Consider the following 16,031-nt stretch of genomic DNA (forward strand, 5'->3'; position numbering starts at 1 on the left):
CTTGAGAAACACTTGGAACCTTGGAGAGCAGAGTCCTTAGATTTGATTTAGGATTAGTTAGGATCTTTCTGATAGAAATCAAAAATCCCACAGAAAAACATCCACACCACATGATTGTGCAGCCGTGTCTGACTGTAGCTATGTTACGAAAGAGATTATCTTTGGTGTGTGAACTGTGGTTCAGTCATGTTTTTCCTTCTTATAATCTTTGGTCTAACCTTTTAACTCATGCTTTTTTTTTCATCCCAGTGACCATTGAAATTATAGTTGGGGACGTATTCATTTAGATATGAAGACAGGAGTTCCAAAATAACTGAGTGGTGAGAGCTTGTTTCTCAGTGAAAGCTATTAGACCAAGTGGACTTCAGATATATCCTAAGGAGCATAGATATTTTTATTTTTATCACCCCAAACACTTACCTTTGCATTGCTATTGTGGTCTACTTATGAAAGTTAATGAAAAAAATAATAATACCAGGGCCTCACAAAAAGAAGCAGGCAACTGGGGATGCTGAAGACCTGAAAGAGGAAGAGCTGAGAATATCTGAGGATTGTGGAGGGGCAGGAACCATCACTGCTGATATAAACACACAGTCTCACATCCACACCTACAACCTGTTTAGAATCACCAGTTAAACCAAGAAGAACATCAGTGAGGAGGAGAGAGCCGGAGTACTCAGGAGGAAACCTGACATATAACAGTGCAAACAAATAATTAGCTCACTGTTTGTGCATGCTCTCTTTCAATATACCTGCCTATATCAAAAATGTTGATCAGTTTGAAACTCCTCCTTGAATCGCTACCTTATCGTGGTGGAGGGGTTTGTGTGTCCCAGGGATCCCAGGGGCTATGTTGTCTGGGGGCTTTTGCCCCCTGGTAGGGTCTCCCATGGCAAACTGGTCCTGGGTGAGGGACCAGACAAAGAGCGATTCAGAAGACCCCCATGAAAAGAAAATCGAGGGAACAGTTTACCCTGCCCGGGATAGGGTTACCGGGGCCCCGCCCTGGAGCCAGGCCCGGGGAGGGTGTCCGAGGGCGAGCGTCTGGTGGCCGGGCCTTAGTCCATGGGGCCCGGCCGGGCACAGCCCGAAGAGGAGACATGGGCCCATCCTCCCGCAGGCCCACCACCCGCAGGAGGCGCCATAGGGGTCGGGTGCATTGTGAGCTGGGTGGCGGCCAGGAGCGGAGGCCCTGGCGGACCGACCCCCGGCTGCCAAGACTGGCAATAGGGACATGGAATGTCACCTCTCTGGTGGGGAAGGAGCCTGAGTTGGTGCGTGAGGTTGAGAGGTACCGGCTAGATATAGTTGGGCTCACCTCTACGCATTGTCTGGGCTCTGGAACCAGTCTCCTGGAGAGGGGCTGGACTCTGTCTCAGTCTGGAGTTGCCTTTGGTGAGAGGCGGCGGGCTGGGGTGGGTATTCTTATATCCCCTCGGCTTGCTGCCGGTACGTTGGGGTTTTTCCCGGTGGACGAGAGGGTTTGTTCCCTGCGCCTTAGGGTCGGGGAACGGGTCCTGACTGTCATCTGCGCTTATGCGCCGAGTGGCAGTTCGGAGTACCCAGCCTTCTTAGAGTCCCTGGGGGGGGTGCTGGAAGGTGCTCCACCTGGAGACTCTGTTGTCCTGCTGGGAGACTTCAATGCTCACGTGGGTAACGACAGCGAGACCTGGAGGGGCGTGATTGGGAGGAACGGCCTCCCTGATCTGAACCCGAGCGGTGCTTTGTTATTGGACTTCTGTGCTAATCACAGTTTGGCCATAACGAACACCCTGTTCGAACATAAGAGTGTCCATAAGTGCACGTGGCACCAGGACGCTCTAGGCCGTAGGTCGATGATCGATTTTGTAATCGTATCACCAGACCTGCGACCATATGTTCTGGACACTCGGGTAAAGAGAGGGGCTGAGCTGTCAACTGATCACCACCTGGTGGTGAGTTGGATCAGGTGGCGGGGGAGGACGCTGGACAGACCTGGTGCACCTAAACGCGTAGTGAGGGTGTGCTGGGAACGTCTAGCAGAGGCCCCAGTCCGCGAGATCTTCAACGCACACCTCCGGCAGAGCTTCAACAGCATTCCGAGGGAGACTGGGGACATTGAGTCCGAATGGACCATGTTCAGCGTCTCCATTGCCGAAGCTGCTGCATTGAGCTGCGGCCGCAAGGTGGTTGGTGCCTGCCGTGGTGGTAATCCCCGAACCAAATGGTGGACACCAGAGGTGAAGGGAGCCACCAGGCTGAAGAAGGAGGCCTATCGGGCTTGGTTAGCCTGTGGGACTCCGGAGGCAGCCGACAGGTATCGACAGGCCAAGCGGAATGCGGCTCGGGCAGTGGCTGAAGCAAAAACTCGGGTGTGGGAGGAGTTCGGAGAGGCCATGGAAAAAGACTTTCGGACTGCCTCGAAGAGATTCTGGCAAACCGTCAGGCGTCTCAGGAGGGGAAAGCGGTGCTCTACCTGCACTGTGTATAGTGCTGGCGGAGCGCTGTTGACCTCGACTGAGAAAATTGTCGGGCGGTGGAAGGAATACTTCGAGGACCTCCTTAATCCCACTGACACGTCTTCCGGGGAGGAAGCAGAGTCTGGGGATGAGGGGTGTGACCCACCGATTTCCGGGGGCGAGGTCACTGAGGCAGTTAAACAACTCCTTGGTGGCAGAGCCCCTGGTGTCGATGAGGTCCGCCCCGAGTTCCTGAAGGCTCTGGACGTTGTAGGGCTGTCTTGGTTGACACGTCTCTGCAATGTTGCGTGGAGATCAGGGGCAGTACCTGTGGACTGGCAGACCGGGGTGGTGGTCCCCATCTTCAAGAAGGGGGACCGGAGGGTGTGTTCCAACTACAGGGGGATCACACTCCTCAGCCTCCCCGGGAAAGTCTATGCCAGGGTGCTGGAGAGGAGGGTTCGTCCGCTAGTCGAACCTCGGATACAGGAGGAACAATGCGGTTTTCGTCCTGGTCGCGGAACACTGGACCAGCTCTTTGTCCTCTCGAGGATACTTGAGGGTGCATGGGAGTTTGCCCAACCAGTCTACATGTGTTTTGTGGACCTGGAGAAGGCATTCGACCGTGTCCCTCGGGGCGTCCTGTGGGAGGTGTTGCGCGAGTATGGGGTGTCTGGCCCATTGCTACGGGCCATTCAATCCCTATACAACCGTTGCAAGAGCTTGGTTCGCATTGCCGGCAATAAGTCGGACTCGTTCCCGGTGGGTGATGGGCTCCGCCAGGGCTGCCCTTTGTCTCCGGTTCTGTTCATAATTTTTATGGACAGGATTTCTAGGCGCAGCCAAGTGGCGGAGGGCTTTCGCTTTGGTGGCCTCAGAATCTCATCTCTGATTTTTGCGGATGATGTGGTTCTGTTGGCTTCATCGGGTGAGGGCCTCCAGCTCGCACTGGAACGGTTCGCAGCCGAGTGTAACGCAGCGGGAATGAGGATCAGCACCTCCAAATCTGAGGCCATGGTTCTCAGCCGGAAAAGGGTGGAGTGCCCACTCCGGGTCGGGGATGAGTTCCTGCCCCAAGTGGAGGAGTTCAAGTATCTCGGGGTCTTGTTCGCGAGTGATGGGAGAAGGGAGCTGGAGATCGACAGACGGATTGGGGCTGCGGCTGCAGTAATGCGGACGCTGCACCGGTCAGTCGTGGTGAAGAGGGAGCTGAGTGTAAAAGCGAAGCTCTCAATTTACCGGTCGGTCTACGTCCCTACCCTCACCTATGGCCACGAGCTGTGGGTAGTGACCGAAAGAACGAGATCGCGGATACAAGCGGCGGAAATGAGCTTCCTCCGAAGGGTGGCTGGCCTCTCCCTTAGAGATAGGGTGAGAAGTTCGGCCATCCGGGAGGGGCTTAGAGTAGAGCAGCTGCTGCTCCACATCGAAAGGAGCCAGCTGAGGTGGTTCGGGCATCTGGCAAGGATGCCCCCTGGGCGCCTCCTGGGCGAGGTGTTCCAGGCATGTCCCACCGGGAGGAGGCCCCGGGGCAGACCCAGGACACGCTGGAGAGATTATATCTCTCGGCTGGCCTGGGAACGCCTTGGTATTCCCCCGGACAAGCTGGAGGAGGTGGCTGGGGAGAGGGAGGTCTGGACCTCTTTGCTTAGGCTGCTACCCCCGCGACCCGATCTCGGATAAGCGGATGAAGATGGATGGATGGATGGAGTTTGAAACAAAGGCTGGCTCTGTAGCAATCGTCAGATGCAGATAACCCAGTAATGTGGGGAATGCTCTGCATGAGACAAGCAACCTTGTGAAATGTATTTTCCTCGTTCTTTGACCATATAGGCATCAGATAACATACCTCATAAGTCAAAGTTGGACTTGATTTCTGTTCAGTTTGCTTAGGACGAGTAACCGGAGGAGACGTGAGTTTTCCAACTACAGCAGAAAGATCACCGGGGACACTGGAGTGCTGCTAAACCTGCTGCTAGTTCATTGCCATGGAAGCGAATTTAAAAAAAAAACCAAATGTGAAGCGCAGTATTTCTTTTTTACAGCCACCTGCTGGTTTGCTTCCATTCCAGGGCAAACTGGCTGCACAATCTGAGTCTGAAAAGGAACTCACCTGTTCGATCTGCCATGAAATCTTCAGAGATCCGGTCATCCTCTCATGCAGCCACAGCTTCTGCAAAGAATGTCTGCAGTTGTGGTGGAAGGAGAAGGACACCCAAACCTGCCCACTCTGCATGAAGATACCCTCATCAACTGACCCACCTGTTAGTTTAGTGCTAAGGAACCTGTGTAAGACTGCTGTAGAGGAGAGAGCTGAGAGAGCAGAGACACCACTAGCAGCATCTGAAGCTCTCTGCAATCTGCACGCTGAGAAACTCAAACTCTTCTGTTTGGACCACGAGGAGCCCGTGTGTCTCGTATGTCGAGACTCAAAAGCACACAACAACCACAGATTCAGACCCATCGAAGAAGCTGCACAGGATCAAAGAGTGAAGCTCCAGGTGTTTCTCAAGTGTTTACAAGATAAACTGAAGCTCTTTGAATACGTGAAAGCAAACAGTGACCTCACTGTAGAACACAACGTAGTGCAGACTCGGTACATAGAGAGCCAGATTAGGGAGCAGTTTAAGAAGCTTCATCACTTTCTGTTTGAGGAGGAAGAAGCAAGGATCACCGCTCTGAAGACAGAAGAGCAGCAGAAGAGTCGGATGATGCAGGAGAAGATTGAGGCTCTGACCAAAAAGATAGCAGCTCTTTCTGAAACCATCAGTGCCACACAGGAGGAACTGAGAGCTGATGACTCTTTGTTTCTCTATAACTACAAGGCTGCAGCAGAAAGAGTCCAGCAGCGACCCCTGCTGGAGGATCCTGAGGTGGTCTCTGGAGCTCTGATCGATGTGGCCAAACACCTGGGCAACCTGGCCTACGACATCTGGAACAAAATGAAGGAGACAGTTTCCTACACTCCTGTGATTCTGAATCCAAACACCGCTGAAGGACACCTCATCATCTCTTCAGATCTTACTAGTGTGAGACAAGGAAGCAAACAGAAGCTTCCTGAAAACCCAGAAAGGTTTGACAGCTATTCGATCATCATGGGCTCTGAGGGCTACGACTCGGGGAGTCACAGCTGGGACGTTGAGGTTAGAAATGATGGAGTCTGGTGTCTCGGTGTGCTACAGGAGTCAATTAAGAGAAAGGGACAATTAAAGACTGGATTCTGGGAATTAAGTCGCCACGATGGGAAATACACAGCAGTTGCTCCACCACTTCCATGCAAAGTCCTCGCAGTGAAGACGCTCCAGAGGATCAGAGTTCGCCTGCACTGCGACAAAGGGAAGCTCTCATTCTTTGATATTGATACCAACACACTCATACACACCTTCAAACTCACTATCACTGAGAAGTTGTTTCCTTACATTGAGACCAAGACTCTTCCACTGACCATACTACCATCAGCCATCTGTGTAACACTGGAAGAGCAGCCACGTTTAAAGGGATGTAAAGAGTATTTGGTCCATATCCAATGTAGTTAAGCATGTTTAGATGCTGGTCGAAGAAGTCTGCTTAGAAATAATCATAGACTTGTAATCAAACATTTCTATCATATGAAAGAAATGTGGGTGTCAGAGTATCAGAATCACGTCCACAGATAGCCAGTAACAGGTATGCCCAACAAGGAAATGCATGGCATTGGTGATGGATACTCCCATGGTACCCATCACCATCGGATACGAACAATGACAGGAACAATGGTGGAATATAACTTATCCGCATACTTCGGAATTAATAGTAAAGCACAGAAATATCTCTGTTATGCAACTTTGTTACTTCACTCCACTTGTAGATGGAAATATATATATTCCATTTATTTTTAGCTTTATTATGCTAGAAATTTTAAATGGCAAAGGCATAATAAATATTATGCTATATTCCAAGACCCTGCAGTATATTAATAATAAAAATAATATCTAGCTGCAACATTAAAGTGAATAAGTGACATTAAAATCTTTATGGCATTTTTTTTTTTACATGGTTTCCAGTGTTTGTGTGTAAAAGTTTAGCTATGAACAGAACGCCACCACTGAGACTCCTGCTGTGATTAACGTGTCCTGGTCTGTGTTCCTGTTCAGGGTCGTTGTTCAAATGTTGCACTACCAGTATATGTGTGGTGCACTGGGGACAAAACTCATATCTCAGTATCTTTACACAAAAATATAAATATGTTCTGACCAAATACTATTAAAATTTTAAAAAGCAGTTCTTTCACCTTGGTCTAAAATATTATGTTGTTAAATGCTACTTTTTTAAAACTTAAAGTTTAAGCCAAAATCACTGGAACAGTGTCTGGTTTAAATGCAAAACTCACAGTTTTATGTTCATTTAACTTCATGTCAGTCACGATGGATCAGTCTCTGAGCGTTGCTGACTGTGACCAGGCCGGCACGCTGATTCATAAAAGGAGTTTTCTCCTGCTGAATTTGTTGTAAAACTGTTAAATCTTCTTTATATTCATTTTTGTTCACTTAAGTGTCAAATGTGACACCAAAATTATATAGCAAAGGGGAAAAGCAAGTTTTTTGTGGTTTTATCAAACTGGTAAGTATTTAAATAGATTTTTACTAAACCACTGAAGTGGTTCCAATATTTTAATATTTCATGTTTGAAAACAACAAACAAACAAAAAACACATTCACATTTTGCCTCCAACAGTCCTTTAATTTATTTGAATATGATAAATTATCTCAGTATTTTGCAAGTTTAAGTAATTAAATCTATGAAAGTGAATGTTTCTGGGCTTCCCTGGTTAGTTACTTTTATTTTTTTGTATGTTTCCTGTTTTAGTTTGACAGTGCATTGCCTTGTCTTGTTACTTAGATTGTGTTCACCTGTCTCTCCTTCCCCACCTGTTTCCCCAGGACTTGCTTTATTTTTGTATTAAGTTTGTAAGTTTAATAAAACTGCTTTTACTTTACCCCTCATGTTTTTGAGTCCTCAGTTTGGGTCCTGCCTGCTACATAGCTTGACATGACATACTTGGGCAATCTGAGCTAAAACATCTGGAACAACATGAAGGAGGTGGGCTCCTGCACTCCTGTGATTCTTCATCCAAACTCTATTCATCTACACCTGAAGATCAAAACACGCGATCATCGAAAAACTGTTTTCATGTATTTGCACAAAGAAAGAACCACGGATGATATTACCAGTGACTGTGAGAGTGGAACAGCATGTGGACCCTTTATCCACATGTTTCATCTCCTGTTGTTTTGGTCCGTACCTGAGTGTGATTACTGTGTTCACACTGCACAAACAAACCACACCAAGGTGGAAAACAAATCAGAGTTCGATTTAAACCGACTAAACACTGCAGGTGTGAAAACACCCTTAACCCTTTACTGCATGAATTATGACAACCTCAGGCAGGAATGTTAAGTATTTTTATTCATCTTTAGGCAAGAAAAAAAGATTTGTGAACTTCATTTTTTAAAAATGTACTTTTCAAAGAGTCTTTTGAAAAGTACATGTTTGCCACCCACTGGTGGCAGGGCATGGTGTGACACATCAGTGTCCAATGTAGTGGTTTATGTGCAACTATACCATCAACACTGACACAAATACAAGAAAACAGCCTTTGAATAGCTGTAACTGTGGTGACCATTATGCATGAAAGGGTTAATCCAGAGTCAGCACATTATCAGACTGCACAGATGTAATAAATATGGGAATTAAAGGAAAGAACACTTTTAACTTGCAATTAGAAAATTCAATTAGAAATTGGCTGTGTTCAGACTGACAGATGATTCATAAAGAAGTTTGTCCAGCTCAATTCTACATATGACATTTGAAAGGGGACAGAAGTGTTTTTTGTAATACTAGTGGGTTCAAGTAATTTAATAGTCTGGAAAACCTCATTCACAAATTACCTCCAAAACATGAAATTAATTTAAACTGCAATTAATTTGTTTTTATTTTTATCCCTGAAGTAAAAAAAAAAGCTGTAAAAATTATTAGGTTTTGAGCTTAATTATTTTATCTACTTTTGCTATTATATTTTTCATAATCTTCACAGATCAGTATTGTCCCATTCACTTGGTAATATCTTTGACTGAAGTAGGTGGTTCTCTGGTGCTCTGGTACATATGTTCAGTTATGTGTAGAAGAAGAGTCCACTGGTGTTTCAAACACCCTTCTTTGTGTGAGTGTTTCTAATCAAGATTTTAGGTTTTGTTGAACCAGCTCACACAAAGAAAACTTGTTTATCTTAAACCTGAATCACAGTACACCTCTGAGTGCTCTTTCTGCTAGACTGTCATCATCTAAATCCTCTGAAGCCACATCAGTGTTCACTTTCTTGCCTTTATATAGAGTGTGCTTTGATGTTGTGGGGAGAGCTGGGAGTCTGTCAAAGGAAGTGATTAGTGGACTGCACATCTGAGTCATTATTACTCAACTTTCACCCATAAGTAACCACCGGCATCACATCGGTTAGATTTTGGCAAAAAAATAACCTCCCTTACATGGGAGCTTCCTCACAGGCTGTTAGAGGCAACAACAGAATCAGGGAAGCTCTCGTTTTATATATGTTAGAATCTGTAGTAAAATCCTTAATAACACATGAAAATGGGTCTTTTCAATCACAATGTTTGTTCAGAATGAATTGCTGAAGTGGAACATCTTTGAATGGCAGAAATGTACACATATAGGGAAATGTTACTTGCTATTTGTCTTCCTCTTTCGATGTGGACATAAATCACATGACAGCTTCATTTTGTCACCAATGCATTAAAACTGACCATCAGCAGCAGACACAACCAGAGGAATTACAGCTGCTGGGGGAAGAAAGCCGGGAACACTGAAACGGAGGAAGGCTGGGGTACATCTGAACCTGCTAATCAGGAAGTAAGTTTCAGGAAGCTTCCTCATTATACAATGCAAATCTAAACACTCTGAATAGATCGCTGTCACTGTAGTTCTAAATATTTAACTTTTACCTTTGATTAAAAAAAGAAATTACTTGACTTGAACTTTTTTGCAGATTTGTGAGCTGCAGTTAAAAGTTTTATGTTTTCATTAAATAAATATTTCTCTTTTGTGCATCTACTTTAATTCATGGACACTGAGTGAAATGGTCTACAGTACTGTCTCTTTACTCAGTACCATCCTGTGTCTGGTGTGCTTAGGTTAACTATGAAGCAAGATTAATGGGTTAGCCGGCTCTACTGAGCCAGAGATTTTAGTGTTGATGGCTGTTCTCGATTTATAAATAAATAATAAATAGATAAAATTTTATTTACATAGCACCTTTCAGAATCACAAAGTGCTGCACATAAGATAACAAATAATAAAAAGGTAAAACAGACAATTTAACCAAAAACTGTTTTAAAAAGGTGAGTTTTGAGTTGTTTTTTTTAAAAACAACTACTGAGTCCACAGTTCTTAATGTATGAGGGAGAAATTCCACAGTCTCGGGGCCAAAGGTGGCAAAAGCTCTGTCACCCTTAGTTCTCATATTAGTCTGTTTTATAGCAAGTAAGCCCTGATCAGATGACCTCAGGGACCTGCTAGGGACATAGGGCTGTAGCAGATCGTAGATGTAGGGCGGCGCCAGTCCATGCAAGGCTCTAAATGTCAAGACCAGCATCTTAAAATGGACTCTAAATTCAACAGGAAGCCAGTGTAGTTGAAATAGCAATGGTGTCACATGTGAGTACTTGGAGGATTTTGTCAACAGCCTATAGCTGCAGCGTTTTGCACAACCTGCAGACGAGAGAACCTTTGCTTAGACACATAAACAAAGAGTTACAATAGTCCAAGCATGAGGAAATAAATGCATGTATAGCTATCTCTAGTTCAGGGCGAGATAAAATAGGGCTTAACTTAGCCACATTTCTTAAATGATAAAAACAAGACTTTTCACATGCCCATCCAATGTGAGAGTCGAGTCAAAAGTGAAACTTAAATTCCTGATAGAGGATTTAACATACACTGAAAGAGGACCAAGGGCTTTCACTATCTGGGATAAAAATGTATTCGATTTGCCTGGTTAGATCACCAAAATGGTTTAAAGTTGTTGGGAAGTAGCACATCTTCACTGATTCCAGTATGCTGTGTGATAAAGAGTCTCTGCTGAAGGAATAGGACATTTTTAAGCAGGATCTTACTAACATCAGTAAATTAATTTGAGGCAGATCTAATTGTGCGTTGCATTGAATACATCATCTGGATGGGAGCATTTGTTCGATATGCCTTTCTGCAGATGGGGCCTTTCCAGATTTGCAAGTCCATAGGCACTAATGCACCCCCATAGATCAGAAAGCATTGATTACAAGCTGGATGGTCTCTCTCCTTGTCAGTCCAGAAGATGCAGTGCTTTTCTGAATCATAATCAGTTATGGCTGCTTTGACTGAACTTTAACTTGCGTTTGCAGATGGCACAGCAAACTGTGCTCGCAGACAATGATTTCTGGGAGTATTCCTGAGTCCATGCAGTGATCTCCACGACACAATCGTTCCTGTTTTTAATGCAATGCTGCCTGAGGGCAGGAGATTTTTTAAGTCCTGCCAACTTTTGGGATTCACATTTAAACTGAGTTCTTTTTTCTTTCTTTTTTTTTGTAGGCAAAATGACTGAAAAAGATCTCTCCTGTCCTATCTGCTACGACATCTATAGAGACCCTGTCGTCCTCTCATGCAGCCACAGCTTTTGTAAAGACTGTCTGCAGCTGTGGTGGAGAGAGATAAAAATAAAATCCTGCCCAATATGCAAGACGATTCCTTTACTGAACGATCCGCCCTGTAACTTGGTGTTAAAGAACCTCTGTGAGGCCTTCTTAATGAAGAGAGTTCAAAAACCTTCACAGTCGGAGTCTCTCTGCAGTCTGCACTCTGAGAAACTCAAACTCTTCTGCCTGCACGATCAACAGCCAGCATGTCTCATCTGTCGAGATTCAAAAGTGCACAACAGTCACGGATTCAGACCCATTGATGAAGCAGCACAGGATTACAGGAAGGAGCTCCAGGAATTATTGAAGCCCTTACAGAAGAAACTGGAACTATTTGAACAGGTTAAAGAAAATTACAGTCAGACAGCACTCCAAAGTAAGATCCAGGCTTTTTACACAGAATGGCAGATTAAAAAGCAGTTTAAGAAACTTCACACGTTTCTAAAAAAGGAAGAGGAGGCCAGGCTGGCTGCTCTGAGGGCCGAGAAGAAGCAGAAATGCAAGATAATAAAGGAAAAGATTGGGGCCCTGAGCAGAGAGATATAGAAACTCTTTCAGAAACAATCAGAGCCACAGAGGAGGAACTGAGAGCTGAAGATGTCTCATTTCTGCACAACTACAATGCTGCACTGAAAAGAATCCAGCAGCGCCCCCTGCTGGAGGATCCACAGCTGGTCTCTGGAGCTCTGATAGATGTGGCCAAACACCTGGGCAACCTGACCTACAACATCTGGAACAGAATGGGGGAGATGGTCTCCTACACTCCGGTGATTCTGGATCCAAACTCAGCTCATCCACAACTCATCCTGTCTGAAGATCTGACCAGTGTGAGTGTGGGACTGAGAAAGCAGCTTCCTGACAACCCAGAGAGGATAGAAAACTATTTTGTCATCCTGGGCTCTGAGGGCTTCGACTCGGGGATTAACAGCTGGGACGTTGAGGTTAGAAATGATGGAGTCTGGTGTCTCGGTGTACTAAAGGAGTCTGTTCAAAGAAAGGGACATATACACACTGGATACTGGGAACTCTGTCACCAGGATGGAAAATACACAGCATCCGCTCCACCGCTTCCAGATAAAGTTCTCTCAGTGAAGAAGCTCCAAAGACTCCGAGTTCAGCTGGACTGGGACAGGAGGAAGCTCTCGTTTTTTGATCTGGACACCAACTCACACATACACACCTTCAAACACACTTTCACTGAGAAGCTTTTTCCATACATTGGCACCAAGACTCTTCCGGTGAAAATATTACCAGTGATGGTCAGTGTAGAAAAACACAGGGTTCCATTATCAGTGAAGTTTTCGCCTCTTTCTAAACTCGGTCTGATTTAATCAAAGCAACTGAGAAATAAACGTTCTTATAATGAAACAAAGCAATCTTGTACTCAGTCTCCTGGAAGTCTCCAGTGTTACTGTAATAATTTGTATTATCACAAAGTCTTTACTTTACAATGTTTCTGAGGTGGCTGTGTTTGTGATTTGGTGCTGTATAAATAAAAATGAACTGAAGTGAATATAATTGAATGTTTTTCTTTGAAGAGAGATGTTTGTGTATCTATCAGACGTTCAGAGCTGCAGTTCTGCTTAAGTTCTTATTACTTTCAACATCCAACAGATCAGGTCATCTAGGACAAAAAAAGACACACACACAAAAAAGACAAAAAAAGTGAATTAGAGCACATGAATGAGCTCTTTTTAATTCTCTCCAGCAGGGAGAAAGTATGTAAACTCCTAGGCTGATAAACATGAAAGTCACCAAGGGGAAATCAACAAACTGCCGCATTTGATTCCCAAAGAGCTATGAGCTGAAAATGTGATATGTCTTAGCATGGTGTGTCATGGGCTGTACAAAGTGTCCAACCCGAGGACAAAACAAGCCAAAGACCAAAGACTCCATCTCCAGATTAACCGGACATGAAAGTCTTGTTATTAAGAAAGACAAAGTAATATAGCAAAAACCAGACATAGGAAATGTGAAGCGCACCCAGCAGATCAATTAATCCCTTTATTGTTCACTTTAGGCTCATAAAACTACAATAAACTGTAAAACTTACCAAATAGGCATCTGCACAGCGCTGTCTCTTTAAATGCCCTTTTTTGCTCTGTCTGGTCCTTGGTTTTTTTCCCTGCCCAGCTGAGTACCGAGGCCAGCTCATTTGGCGGTGCGGCGGACCGTCCAATCAAGGCAAAGCGTCTCACCTATAGACACTCACGGAGTTCGTTAACTGCTCTGGTCAGGTCTGACAGCATCGTTAACATCTTTTGTGAGGTCATATCTGTTTCAAAGAACAATTCTAGAAAGATTAATGGTTTAAGCAGTGAGAGGAGAAAAACTAATATATCCATAAGTGATGGTGTAACATTCTGCATTCAAGTATAAGTTGTTGTAACTGCTAAAAGTGTTTACTAGTTTTTTCCTGTCACATATATTTGATATTTGTATATGTAGCTTGCCATCACCAGTGTGTGAATGTGTGTGTGAATGGGTGGATGACTGAATGTGTAAAGCGCTTTGGGGTCCTTAGAGACTAGTAAGTGCTATACAAATACAGGCCATTTACCATTTATACCATGTAAACTCTGAAATTCCAAGATTTTCAAACTTGCCTTGTAATAGTGGCCTCACAGAGTCTCTGGAATCTACAGAAAAAATAAATCACAAAAAGATGACATTCAGGAGTATAAACTGGTGTTCTGAAGATAAGAGCACAATGACATTGTGATGCAGCTTTAAAACAATTTTAAAAGCATACCCTTTATAGGGAAGACATCGACATCAGACTCTGCAGGCTGGGGAGATCGCAAAGCTGTGTTGGCGAAAGGTGCTGCAAGCTGGGCGGGGCATTATGATGGTTGCTATCAGTGGGCTGGGGGGCAGACTGCGGAGTGGTGAGGGCTGTTTAGAAATTTATTTAAGAATACAGACAACTTGTCAAAAAAGTATCTAACTGCTAACTAAAAGCAAAGGATCCAGAATTTGTTGCTGGCTGCTGGGCTCTGTGGGTTTTTGCAGCAGCTCTACCTGTACTAGATGCACCTGCTCCTTGTCTTTTCTATCTCTGACTTTATGTCCTCTACAAGAGTTTCTGTTTTTCTTGCTAGTTCTTCAAATGTTCAATAAAAACGTGTATGATAATTCATAATGAAGAAAGCTTTGTAATGAAGACTGTCATTTCCAAAACACTGCCCCCCTGCGTCCGCAGCGCTGTTGAAAAGGCTGTGGAAGTCCCTGTATTAAACACGTAGACCTGTGACACAAAAATCACCAAACTCGGACGACCACAAACTGTTTTCCTTCGTGGTGATGAAGGAAAACGCTGGGTTGGCATGTAAAAGGGCATTTATTCCCTTCAAAGACCTGCAGTTCAAAAAAGCGCCCCTCGTCAGCCAAACCCATCTGTTCTCTGATTGGATTGTTACATTTGTGATTGACATGACATTGACCAATCAGATGAAAGGAAGAAAAATAGGGTCAAAATTCGTACTTGTAACTTGCAGGGTTTTTTTTGGCTAAGTCCACACACAAATCTTTTTTACACATACAAAACTGATTTACAAGTACAAAATATTTATGACCACATTTTGAGCCCATAAAGTACAGCATCAAATGCAAGCATTTGCGGCACTGCAAAACGTTCATTCTCCGGTTCCAAAACCTTCTTGCTTTTTCTTTGCCCCCCAAAAAGTTATGTACAAAATGAAGGAGAACAATGCCGGTCCGTACAAAGACAGACTCGACGAAAAGGCAAAGAAAAGACACGAGGAAAAAATCAAAGGAGTGAAAGGGTCAGAACCTTACGAGCACAAAGAGTGGACAAAATACGTTAGCGTGCTGCCCAACTTTCACCACGCTCATATTTATAATTATACGGTTCTTGGAGTGAGTGCATACACTTGTGAAGTTTAGTAACTTCAGGTCACTGCAACAAGCCCAGGTACAGTTTACCCACGGATGGGTACAGGACCATTTCAATTGAATTGGTACTGAGTTCAATTGAAAGCCTGTGTGCGCTAGTACCTCTTGCCACGAGTTCCCAGAATCCTTTGCGGTTTTGCCCCTGAATGACGTCACATTTTCAATCGCTATTTTCTTGATGTGAGCTTCTACTTAGGGTTTTTTCTTCCAGTTAAGAGCAGAATTTCTTTAGTTAAGATACTGGATGTTGTGTTTTTCTCCACAATTTTAATTATAAGCTAGATACATTGCTGCTAACAGCAACAGGGATGAGTCAGTGAGTCAGTTGGGCTTGTGAATCATGATTCATGAGTCAGTAAAGTGATTCTCGAGTATTGAACGATTCGTTCATGATTCACGCATCACTAGTCTAAAGTTTTCGTGTGCGAATAGATTATGATTGTGTCCCAATTCAGGGTCTGCACGCTAGGTTTCTTTGAAAAATACTTTTTTATATCCAGGTTTTTCCTTTTTTCTGTCATCCTCCTCTCCTCGTCGCAGCGCAGGCTTGCCGCTGCTAAAACTAAACAGAGCTCCCTGAAAGGCACAGCCAATCACATTGGCCATATTTTTGTCACATGCGGTAGGACTCCAGTAGAGAACGTAATTTAACTCTTTCTGCACCGCTGGGTGAATGAGACGTTGACAGATCGTTTTTTTTCTTTCTATCATGTTTGTTTTTCTTTACTCGAAGAGATCAAATTATTGGTGGGGACAATTCAATAATCGCTGGATATTGGTGGGGACATGTCCCTTCCGTCCATGCCAAATCTAAGCTTTGGGCAAAAAGGCCTACAAACAAACAGCAACTGACAGCTGCTGCAGTAAAGGCCTGGCAGAGCATTAGAAAGGAGGAAACCAAGCATCTGGTGATTTCCATGAATTCAAGACTGGGGCTCCCGGAAGACTGTGG

At 44.5% G+C, this 16,031-nt stretch overlaps 1 pseudogene across 1 annotated transcript; it reads left to right on the top strand.

The window, feature by feature from the left end:
* The first annotated feature begins 4,125 nt into the window (after nt 1-4,125).
* Nucleotides 4,126-12,651, top strand: LOC309707388 (annotated as a pseudogene). Its single transcript has 3 exons — nt 4,126-4,179; nt 4,511-5,939; nt 11,061-12,651. The product of its transcript is annotated as an uncharacterized misc_RNA (transcript).
* The last annotated feature ends 3,380 nt before the right edge of the window (nt 12,652-16,031 follow it).

Source organism: Aulonocara stuartgranti, assembly GCF_965226115.1.
Source record: "Aulonocara stuartgranti genome assembly, chromosome: 5".
NCBI classification, from domain to species: Eukaryota; Metazoa; Chordata; class Actinopteri; order Cichliformes; family Cichlidae; genus Aulonocara; species Aulonocara stuartgranti.